Source organism: Otolemur garnettii, unplaced genomic scaffold, assembly GCF_000181295.1.
Source record: "Otolemur garnettii isolate 467f Iridium unplaced genomic scaffold, OtoGar3 scaffold00015, whole genome shotgun sequence".
NCBI classification, from domain to species: domain Eukaryota; kingdom Metazoa; phylum Chordata; class Mammalia; order Primates; family Galagidae; genus Otolemur; species Otolemur garnettii.
In genome coordinates, this window is record NW_003852410.1 from 18,200,960 (window position 1) to 18,212,899 (window position 11,940).

Below are 11,940 nucleotides of genomic sequence, written 5' to 3' on the forward strand. Positions count from 1 at the left end.
AAACTTTTGCATATCTTCTTTTAAGAATAAGAACTTTCAGTTTTCCTGAGAAAGCAGAAGAATTTATTAAGGAGGAATTATTTCAGAGCACTACTGGGAAACACATAGGACTTTTAGCTCTAAAAGGATTAACTCGTCTGATCTTGAATATTAGATGAGGTAGATTTTTCTTTTCCTTTTTTCCCAATATATACCTGAACCTAGGGTCTCTGTCTCACTGGTTTGCTTTCTTTTTAGTAGGTGACAATACTAAGGTAAAGGTAACATAATAATATTTGGGAATTTCAATAACTATAAGGATGTAGGGCCAATAAATCCAAAGAGAAATTGATTATGGGTGTGTATTGACTTTTATGCTGAAGCTGAATGTTGGCAAGTTCAATTCAAAACTTTTAATTGGCATTTTGGGAGGCCTAGATAGTGACACCCCCAGCCTAAGTTCCCCACTCCTTGAACTGGTTGAGAGTGAGTCATGCAAGTGGAGGTGAGAATGTCACCTTGGGCACTTTTGAGCCGGGCTGGAGAATGTGCCTTTTGGTTGTAGCCAAGTAGGCTGCTAATGCTTCTCTCTGGAGTTACATAGATTTTATACCAGTCACTGGCAGAGCCAGACACCCAGGAGTAGCTCCCACTTGCCTCAGAAGAGATCAAAGATGAGGGTCCTGTGGGAATCTAAGCCCCAAACAGGTGGGAGGCAGCTGGACTCAGTTTATCCTCTAAATTCACTAATTCCATGAGTCACTCCTCTTCTGAAGCATGGTCCCTCCTAATGTAAATGGCATGAAAGAACCATCTCCTTTGTAACTGGCCCTGCTGGTCTCCCTTTTTCTGTGTTGGCATCATTTGGTCCAGAGGCTCAAGAGCCAGTGCAGACTCTACATTTCTTTTCATCTTCTTCACAAATCAGGTGTTAAGGCTTCAAGTAGGGATCTCAAAGAATGTCTTTGGACACTCCCATCATGATCACCAAGGAGCTGTGTGAACCCAGGAGCATTTCCAGAAGTTCTCCTGGTCATCCGAGACATGCTGATCTTTGCTTGTCCTATAGATGCCTGTCCTATAGATCTGTTTCAGTAGTATCTCTGGAATCTGTTTCCTTCCATTTCTGTTGCCACCATCCCAGGGTACAGCTCCATTTACCCATATCCTAATTTATTCCCCTCTCTGGTCTAGCCCTCCTTTGATCTTTTCCACCTACTATAACCATGTCAGTGAGTTTTGAAATCAGTTAACCTTATTTGTAATCCTATTAGCTACTAGATATTGGAAAATTCTACAAACAATGACTGGGAGAGTTTACATATCCATAAACCTGGGATGATAACATTTGCCTCGCTAGAATATAAAATCTTTGTTTTCCTTAGGGAGGACTTTTGTGGCTAAAGCACCATCCTCCTCCTGCCTACTTTCTGTGGGCATTGTGCTCTGTCCTTCATAATCTTTAGCATAATTGGGACTTATCATGTATATTTTTATTTTACTAGTTGTCTGTCTAGTCCCTCAATAAGACTTATATTCCATGGCAGTAGGGACTGTGGGTTTTTTAAAAAAGATTATTCTAGATTCTGGGAAGATGGCCAACTGGTAGCAACCCTTGTCAGAGGCTCCTGAGCAGAGGAAGAAAAACTGGATGGAACCAGACTCTACGAAGCCAAAGATGGGGAGCTGAGCCAAGAAAGAAGTTCAGCAAGCTGTAACCACAAGGAAGAGCATCCAAGAAAACAAATCCTATTGACTAGAGAATGGGAGACCTCTCCCCCAAGCAGGAGGCTTGCCTCAGCCTCTCTGTAAATGAGCAGAGAACAAAAGACCTCTCATTTTACCTTGCTGGAGAGAGCCACTAAAGTCCAGGTCTCTTTCTCCAGGGAGGTCCCACTTAGGAACCTAGACACTCCATGCCACGCATAAAATTGAAAAGATATTTTTCCCCACAAGTCCAAACTCCCAGTTCACCCTCTCCCTCTTGCATGGTGGTCTGAAGCTCTGCCCCCAGCAGAGCACAGAGTATTTGGTTTTTTTCCTGAGAGACCTGGGCATAATGTGAACCGCCAACCATGAGGATAGAATCTGTGACTAACTGGGAAGAAAGAGGGTGTGGGAAGAAAGGGACACTCAGTGGGAGGAGTGTCACCAGTTTCCTGGTTATGACTATGCCCGGCCAGTGGTAGTGTTGACCCTTGGTTTGGGGTGTGTCTGGCAGGACAGGGTGCAGATCCCCCGGGTCTGACAGCACCTACAGCAGGAGAGTGGTTGCCCCATGTGGACTGAGTTTGGCAGACAAGGCTGGTCCCTGCTGGGCCTGCAAGCAGAGGCTTAATACCTATGGACTGCAACCTGAGAGCAAGGGTGTGGTCTCCTGATTTCAACAGAACCCTTGAGCAGTGGCTTACTGGATGTGAACCAAGCCCTGAGAGCTAGGGCATACTCTACTGCCTCCAGTGGGGCTGGTGAACAGAGCCTTACCAGGTGAGGACTGAGACCTGTGGGTGGAGTGTGGTGCCCTGACTCTAACAGAGCATGTGAACAGAGGCTAGCCAGGCAGTGGACTGAGATTGGCAGGTGCAGCATGGTCCCCTGACTCCAACTGGTCTAGCAAGCAGAGACTAGCTGTGTGTGGACTGAGACCAAAGGGCAGACCCAGTGCCCTGACTCCAACAGAGGCTGCAAACAGAGGCTTGCCAGGCAGTGGACTGAGACTGGCAAGAGGGGGCATGCTCCCCTGACTCCAACTGGTTTGGCAGGCACTACTCCGGACCCTACTCCAGAGGCTAGCTGTGTGTGGACTGAGACTGGTAGGCTGGGGTGTTATCCCTGGCTCCAGCTGGGCCTGTGAGCAGAGAAGCTAACAATAGTGCAGACTGAGTCTGGCAGGTGGGAGTGTGGATCCCTGGCTCTAATTGTGCTTTGAATCCTTTTGTTTTCAATTGTCCTTGAATCCCTCTCTGTTGGGCAGGTTTTGTACTGCCAGAGACAATTTGGTTGGAACCCATGTCTGGGGCTGTCTACTCTGAGACATTCTGAGGTTGACCTTTGAAGTTCTGTAGTAGAAAAGAACTGAAGGGTGGGGGCTGGGTGCCACAGCTGTTTGTATCTCTTCACAGTTGAGATTTAAATCTAATAGGGTGGTTTCTTAGGATAGGGTAGAGGTTGGTTGATATCAAAACAGAGCTATCCTGCATTATCTCACCAAGTAGGTCCCCAGAGTCTCCAGCCAAAACTCCGAAAGAGGCCTTTTTAAGGTTGTAGGAGATAAGCCACAATTACAAAGGCTAGGGCTTTGGTAAGGGGCTATCTCTACTACCTGGGAACCCCAATTCAATCACCCTACCAGTTCTAATAACCAAACAGTAGAAAATAAATATGGTGCAGATTCAACAGAAGAGCTCTGGCAACATGAATAACCAGAGTAGATAACCCCCCCCAAGAAATGACAAAGGAGATACAACTGAAGATGCCATGCATAGACAAATGGCAGCAATGTCAGAATCTGAATTCAGAACAAGGATGGCAAATAAGATAAATAGAATGGAAGAAAAGATGGAAATTGAATTCCAAAGAGTAGTTCTAAGTTGTCTTAAGTCATACGAGATATGGACATAATGAGAAAAGAGATAGTAGAGCTCAAGGAAATGAAATGAATCTCTCACTAATAGAGTTGACCAGGCAGAAGAAAGGATCTCTGAAACTGAGGACAAAGTTTTTGAGTGTTCCCAAACACTCAACGAGGTAGACAAATGGAGAGCAAAAACTGATTATTCCCTGAGAGAGTTGTGGGATCACTCTGAAAGATCAAACATTCATCTAAAAGGAGAAGAGGATGGTCCTAAAGGTACAGATGCTCTACTCCAAGAGATTTTGGAGGAAAATTTCCCAAATATTGCAAGAGATTCAGAACTTCAGATAGCAGACAGTTTCAGAACCCCAGAAAGAATTGATCCAAATATAGCATCTTCTAGACACATTGTGATTAACTTTGCCAAAGTAAAGATGAAGGAGAAAATTCTGCAAGCAGCTAGACATAAGAAAAGCATGGCTTACAAAGGGAGAAATATCAGAATAACTACAGATCTCTCAGCTGAAATATTTCAAGCCAGAAGATGGCCATCAACCTTCAATCTCTTAAAACAAAACAACTTTCAGCCCAGGATCCTCTATCCAGCTAAACTGAGTTTCATTTGGGATGGAGAAATCAAATACTTTAATGACATAGACATGTTGACGAATTTTGCCGTAACTAAACCAGGTCTCCTGGATATTCTCAGACCCATCCTCCACAATGACCAGTGCAATGCTCTACCTCTAAAGTAAACTCACCCAGAAATGTTTTGAACTTCCACAGTGGTGAAAGAATTAAAAATGTCCACTGGACATCTGAAAATCATGATACCCAAAACACAACCAGCCTTATCAATTCCCCCAATTAATGTGAACGGTTTAAATTGTCCAGCACAGGCTAGCTGTAAAGGATAAAAATAGACTCAGGGTGAAGGGATGGATTTGTATAATACAGGCAAATGGAAACCAGAAAAAATCAGGGGTTGCAATTTTAGTAGCAGATACAATTGGCTTTAAACCAACAAAGATAAAGAAAGATGAGGAAGGTCACTACATATTTGTCAAGGCAAACACCTAACATGAAGAGATTTCAATAATGAACATTTATGCACCCTACCAGAATGCTCCTGAATTCATAAAGCAGACCCTAATGGATATGAACAACTTGATATCTTCCTGCTCTATAATAGTTGGAGATTTTAACACCGCTTTGACAGTTTTGGATAGATCATCCTAGAAGAAACCAAACAAAGAAATATTAGACTTAAACCTGACCCTAGAACAAGTGGACCTTATATATCTCTAAAGAACATTTCACCCTAATAGAACTGAATATACATTCTTCTCATCAGCTCCTGGGTCATCCTCCAAAATAGACCATATCCTAGGACACAAATCTAACCTCAACACATTTAAAAGAATAGAAATTATTCCTTATATCTTCTTGGACCACCATGGAATGAAAGTTGAACTCAACAGCAATGGCAATCTCCATATTCAAACAAAATCATGGAAGCTAAATAATCTTAGGCTGACTGATAGCTGGGTCAAAGACAAGATTAAGAAGGAAAATTTTTGGAACTAAATGAAAATGAAGATACAAATTATCAAAACCTGTGGGATACTGCAAAGGCAGTCTTAAGAGGGAAATTTATAGCATTGGAAGCCTTCATCAAGAAAACAGAAAGAGAGGAGGCCAACAACTTAATAGATCACCTCAGGCAACTGGAAAAGGAAGAACATTCCAACACCCAAACCCAGCAGAAGAAAAGAAATAACCAGAATTAGGGCAGAATTAAATGAAATTGAAAACAAAAGGATCATTCCAAAGATCAACAAAATAAAAAGTTGGTTTTTTGAAAAAATTAATAAAATTGATAAACCTTTGGCCAACCTAACCAGAAATAGAAAAGTAAAATCTCTAATATTGTCTATCAGAAAGGATAAAGGAGAAATAACAACAGATACTTCAGAAATTCAAAAAATCCTCAGTGATTACTACAAAATCTCTATTCCCAGAAATATGAAAATCTGAAGGAAATGGACCAATACCTGGAAGCATACCACCTTCCTAGACTCAACCAGAAAGAATTAGAAATCTTAAATAGACTTATATCAACCACTGAAATAGCATCATCAATCCAAAATCTCCCTATAAAGAAAAGTCCAGGACCAGATGGCTTCACTTCTGAATTCTATCAAACATTTCAAGAGGAACTAGTACCTATATTATACATTTTCCAAAGCATAGAAAAAAGAAAGAATACTTCCCAACCAGGAAAGGATCCAACAAGGAAAGAAAATTATAGACCAATATCATTGCAAAAATATTCAATAAGATCTTAGCAAACAGGATTCAACAACATATCAAAAAAATTATACACCATGATCAAGTTGGTTTTATTCCAGAGTTACAGGGCTGGTTCAACATATGCAAATCTATAAATACAAAACACCACATCAATAAAAGAGAAAACAAAGACCACATGATTCTCTCAATTGATGCAGAAAAAGCCTTTGACAATATCCAGCATCCTTTCATGATCAGAATTCTTAAGAAAATGGGCATTGAAGGGACATTTCTTAAACTGATAGAGGCCATCTACAGCAAACCCACAGCCAATATCATATAAAATGGTGTAAAATTGAAAACATTTCCACTCTGATCAGGAACATTTCCACTCAGATCAAGGATGCCCACTGTCTCCACTGCTATTTAACAGAGTAATGGAAGTCTTAGCTATCGCAATTAGGCAGGAGAAGGCAATCAAAGGTATCCAAATAGGGTCAGAGGAGATCAAACTCTCACTCTTTGCTGATTACATGATCCTATACCTGGAAAATCTCAGGGACTCAACTTTAAAACTCTTAGAAGTGATCAAGGAATACAGCAGTGTCTCAGGATACAAAATCAATACGTACAAGTCAGTAGCTTTTATATACACCAATAATAGTCGATCTGAAAAAACAATCAAGGACTCTATTTCTTTTACAATGGTGCCAAAGAAGATGAAATATCTGGGAATTTACCTAACAAAGGATGTGAAAGATCTCTATAAGGAGAACTATGAAACTCTGAGAAAAGAAATAGCTGAAGATGTTAACAAATGGGAAAACATACATGCTCATGGCTGGGAAGAATTAACATTGTTAAAATGTCCATACTACCCAAAGCAATCTACAGATTTAATGCAATCCCTATTAAAGCACTATTGGCATACTTCAAAGAACTTGAAAAAATAGTACTTCGTTTATATGGAATCAGAAAAAACCTCGAATAGCAAATACATTACTCAGAAATAAGAACAAATTGGGAGATATCACATTACCAGACTTCAGGCTATACTATAAACCTATAGTGATCAAAACAGCATGGTTCTGGCACAAAAACAGAGTGGTAGATTTATGGAACAGAAGAGAGAACCAAGAGATGAAGCTAGCTACTTATCATCATTTGATCTTCGACAAGCCTATCAAAAATATTCAGTGGGGGAAAGACTCCCTATTTAACAAATAGTCCTGGGTCAACTGGCTGGAGACCTGTAGGAGACAAAAACTGGACCCCCACCTTTCACCATTAACAACAATTGATTCTCATTGGATGAAAGATTTAAACCTAAGACATGAAACTATAAAAATACTAGAAGAGAGTGCAGGGGAAACACTTAAAGAAATCGGCCTAGGAGAATATGTTATGAGGAGGACCCCCTGGGTAATTGAAGCAACACCAAAAATATATTACCGGTATCTGATCAAACTAAAAAGCTTTTGCACAGCCAAGGGCACAATAAGTAAAGCAAACAGACAACCTTCAGAATGGGAGAAGATTTTTGCACTTTATGCTTCTGACAAAGGAGCATCTATAGAATCTACAGAGAACTCAAACTAATCAATAATAAAAGAATAAATAACCCCATTTCTATGTGGGCAAGAGACTTGAACAGAAACTTCTGTGATGAAGACAGGCTCATGGCCTACAAACATATGACAAAATGCTCATCATCCTTAATCATCAGAGAAATGCAAATCAAAACCACTTTGAGATACCATCTACCTCCAGTAAGATTAGCCCACATCACAAAATCCCAAAACTACAGATGTTGGTGTGGATGCGGAGAGAAGGGAACACTTCTACACTGCTGGTGGGAATGCAAGCTAATGCAGCCTTTTTGGAAAGAAGTTTGGAGAACACTCAAGGAACTAAAAGTAGACCTACAGTTTGATCCTGCAATTCCTCTACTAGGTATATGCCCAGATGATCACAAATTATTTTACAACAAAGACATTTGCACCAGAATGTTTATTTCAGCCAAATTCATAATAGCCAAGACACGGAAACAGCCCAAGTGCCCATTAACCCATGAATGGATTAACACCATGGAATACTATGCAGCCATAAAAAGGACAGAGACTTCTTATGTTTACCTGTATGGAGCTAGAATATATTCTTCTTAGTAAAGTATCCCAAGAATGGGAAAAAAAGTATGCCATGTATTCGATACTACTATGAAATCAATATATAACCACCTACACAGTCATACAAATGGCAAAACATAGCTATAGTACATAAAATAGAAGGGAAGTGGAGAGATGGGGTAGGGGGAGGGGATGAGGGAAGGGAGGGTATTTGGGGGGACCTTACCTAATGTGTATGATGCAATGATACATTTCAAAACTATTAAGAAATGAGTATAATTGTGATGGATGTATTACTTGGTTCAATGTAAACATTTCACATTGTATATTGAAGCAGTACCCTGAACCCCATAAATGCATCAATGTACAAAGTTCTGATTTAATAAAAAATAATTAATTATTTAAAAAGAAGATTATTCTATATTTGGGGTGATTAAATTACTGGGAAACAATTTTCTTTCAGATGCAAATCACAGAAATTTATTGTTATTCAGTTTAAAATAAGAAACATTTTAAATATATCAATGTAATATGTTCTTCAGCAGTTCTGGAATATATTGGGCAGATTAAGTATTTAAAGTGATGTAAGTTAAACTTCGCTTGTCATTACTATGATAGCCCAAGGTCCTAAGGTCCTCTGTGAATTTCCACCACACTATCCACAACCACAGAGGATGATCTTCATGACTGATTTTGTTAGGAAGTTGTCAGGGGATTAACACTAAGGGCTGTTCGAATTTGAACCATATGTGGCTTGTGAGCCCATGGGACAGCCTAGCAGAGGGGTTTTGATGGTGACATTAGAAAGTGACAAATATTATACAGTAAAAATAAAACAGAATACAGGCCTGTAATCCATCTCTTGAACTTGAGCCAGACAAGTTTTGACACGTGGAGGTTTTCAAATTTTGGAAGTTAATATGATACCCATGTCATGCATTGGGTAACAGCCCCAGCAGCATCACTCCATAATCAAAATTATTCATATTTCTGTAGTCAAATGTATCTGTGTTCTCTTTAGTAGGATAAGGCTACAGCTAGCCATTTTCCACTTAGGACAGGTTTTGCTCCCAAATGAGTTAGCACGAAAAATTTTAGTTTCTAGGAATTTTTGGATCTTGATACTGTCATAGGGATGGGGACTGTGTTTTATTTACCACTGTGTCCCTTGTCTGGACAATAGTGATTGATGCCATGTGGATGCCTAATAGTTACTGTTGAATGAATGAAAAGAAATGAGCAACTGAAACAATGTCTGGAGTCCTCAGTTCCTTACCTTAGACAATATTACTGTTGACCAGAACCCACCCTTATGTGTTTAGTATAAATGAGCTGCATTTATTTGAAAGTGTAAGAGCCCTGAGTGGTTCAGATAGAATGTGATGAGGGGGGTGTTTCATAGTCAAGGAGGCGATTTTGCAGTTTGCAGTATGATGGTAAATGAAACCCAACAAATGGGGACTTGTGGGAGAGGTAATGAAATTGAATATGCCTGTCTGTTTTATTTTCATGCCAAGTTCATAGTAGTACCATTGTTACCAGGGTGAGTTGACTGACCATGGTTCATAGAAAGGCTGAACAGAAGGATGAAAAGGCTGCTGAATGTTTCTATCTTACTGATCTGAGATAACTCTTTCCTGGGGGAAAAGGCCCATGGGTCATAGGGAACTCCAGTTACATCTTATAGCTAAGGGACTGACAGCAAGGCCATCATTTTTTATTTGCTGAAGCACGGCCGTCTGAGAGCAGAGAGAGGGCACTGTCCAGTTCATTGTTCTCATCCCTAAGAGCCACATGTGGGGTTGGGCCTCAGGAAATGCTAGACAGGTTAGTTTTGGGTGTGTTCCATTTAAGTATGGAGAAGACAGATTCCCACAGGTGTTGCCAGGCAATATTGTGGAAGTTGATGTCACAGCCACTGGAGCCAGACCCTGTGTGTTCAAATCTTGGTTCTGCCACTTAATAGCTGTGGAAACTCCTCAACTGTAAAATGGAGATGATAATAGCATCCACCTTTTAGTATAGTTAAGAGGATTAAATGCTTTATTGTATATAAAGTGAACATATAAGTGCCAGAATGTAATAGCTATTAGCAGTAATAGTTAAAATAGCCATTCCTAGCATTAGTTCTTAACATAAAGTAGGAACTTAAAAATGTTTGATGAATGAATTCTGCACAGATTCCACTTAACCTTTGGAGGGGATGTTCAAAGCAGGTGCTGTCCACGAAGGTGGCAAATGTTTCTATAACATGCTGTATACCTGGGAAATTAATGTGGATTTTACGACCAAGTGATTTCATACCTTGGTCGTAAAATCCACATACCTTGAGCATACTGTGCTCAAATATGCTAATTTGGAACTGGTAGCCCTCGAGAAGCTCAGTTCTTCTCCAACTTCTGTAGTAAATCAATTCGAGGTGACAGTGCATGAATTGTGTAGGGTGATAGTTGCATGGTGTGATTTAGCTCAGGGGCAGGTGGCCTTGTGCTGTCGGGGAAGAAGGTAAGAACAATGCAGAGACAAGGGTGAAACCACAGGCACTTCATGCAGATTGAAAGTTTTGTGGGGTGGGTGTGAATGTGTGTTTGTTTTATTCCTTAAGATAACCTTCTCTTTAACAGAACTCAGTGTGCCAACTGCAAAAGGATATGGAGGACTCTCTAGCCTAACAACAGGTACAATGGAGTCTTGAAGGTGACCTAAAACAGACTTAAGACTAATTATCGTATGGTGCTTCCACCATGGGTGCTCAGAGAGGCTCATGGGAAGTCCACCTGTGCAGTAAGTCTCTGCTTCCAAAGTGATCTCTGTACCATGAGGGGGGCCTGATCCAGGTGGTATAAAAGAGCTGGGCATTATCCTTGCCTCTTTGCCTACTTGCTCTGGCAATGGAGGCCTGTTGCTGCCTATGGTCCATGTATCTCTATAAGCCTACATCTTGCTCTCACTCTGTAAACCTACCTTTCTCCTCTTCAATAAGGAGAGTTCCATGTTTCTCTTAAAAAAAAATAACTTTCTATTTAGATTTGTAAAGGAGGGATGGTGGAACCCTTTGGATGATACTAGATTTCTGCATGGATTATGGTGCTGTTGCATTGATAGCAGACAGAGAGCATGTAGGGTAGGACAAGGTCAGGGTTGGAAGGAAACTCCAGTTAGTCCAGTGTTTGAGGAAATAATAGCAGCTGAAGCCAGAGGAGCAGCTGTTGGTCTGTCTAGCCATGGGCGGGAGCATTTGCCCTGTGTGGGAGCATTCACCCTGTGCGGACTTTGGCAGGCCTGGTAGCACCTGAGGGGAAGTCACAGAAGCTTCCTCATGTAGGAAGAGCATTTACTGCTGAAGTAGCTGTGGAACTGCACGTTTTCCGTATGAGGCGGAGCTAGGGCTTTGCTTTCCCTTCTTCACTGCCATATTGGAGATGTGTGAATGCTGCTTCTGCCTCTGGGTGTTGGACCAGGTGAGATAGAGCTTTTATTTTTTCTTTTTTTAAAGTTAAAGGTGTTTTCTTTCTAGAGTATTTCTTAGAGAGACTACTGACCTAGCCTTACAAATGGTTTTTCTGAAGCCAGGAAGTGGCAAGATCTTGTTTTCTGGCTGGGGAATGTCCACTGTTATAGCCCATGTTTTCCATGAGTTCTTCTGTCTCACCATTTCCATCTCTTCTCGAGATCCTTCGCTTGGGACCTTAGCCTTGGAGAAAAGACAGTGGCATAGCACAGCTTCCCCCCAAACCTGGGGGGGTGGGTAAGAGGAGAGTTTAAGACAACTATGTTTCTCTCTAAGTCTTTCCTCCTGTATATTCAATCTGTCTGTGGCTGGTGCTTCATTTTCACGACAGATACAAGGATCTCTCCCAGTTCAGCCTTTGCTCCTACCCTAACAGTGGTTCTGTCCAGTCTCTGAAACTTCCAGCTAGCATATGGAGTCGCTCTCTTTATGTTTTCTACTTTAACTCTTCTCCCAAA

At 40.9% G+C, this 11,940-nt stretch overlaps 1 protein-coding gene across 1 annotated transcript in view; it reads left to right on the forward strand.

Moving 5' to 3' along the window:
- Nucleotides 1-11,940, forward strand: part of FAM19A4 (family with sequence similarity 19 member A4, C-C motif chemokine like) — a 196,122-nt gene that overhangs the window by 24,753 nt on the left and 159,429 nt on the right. The gene's annotated exons all lie outside the window — the stretch shown is intronic.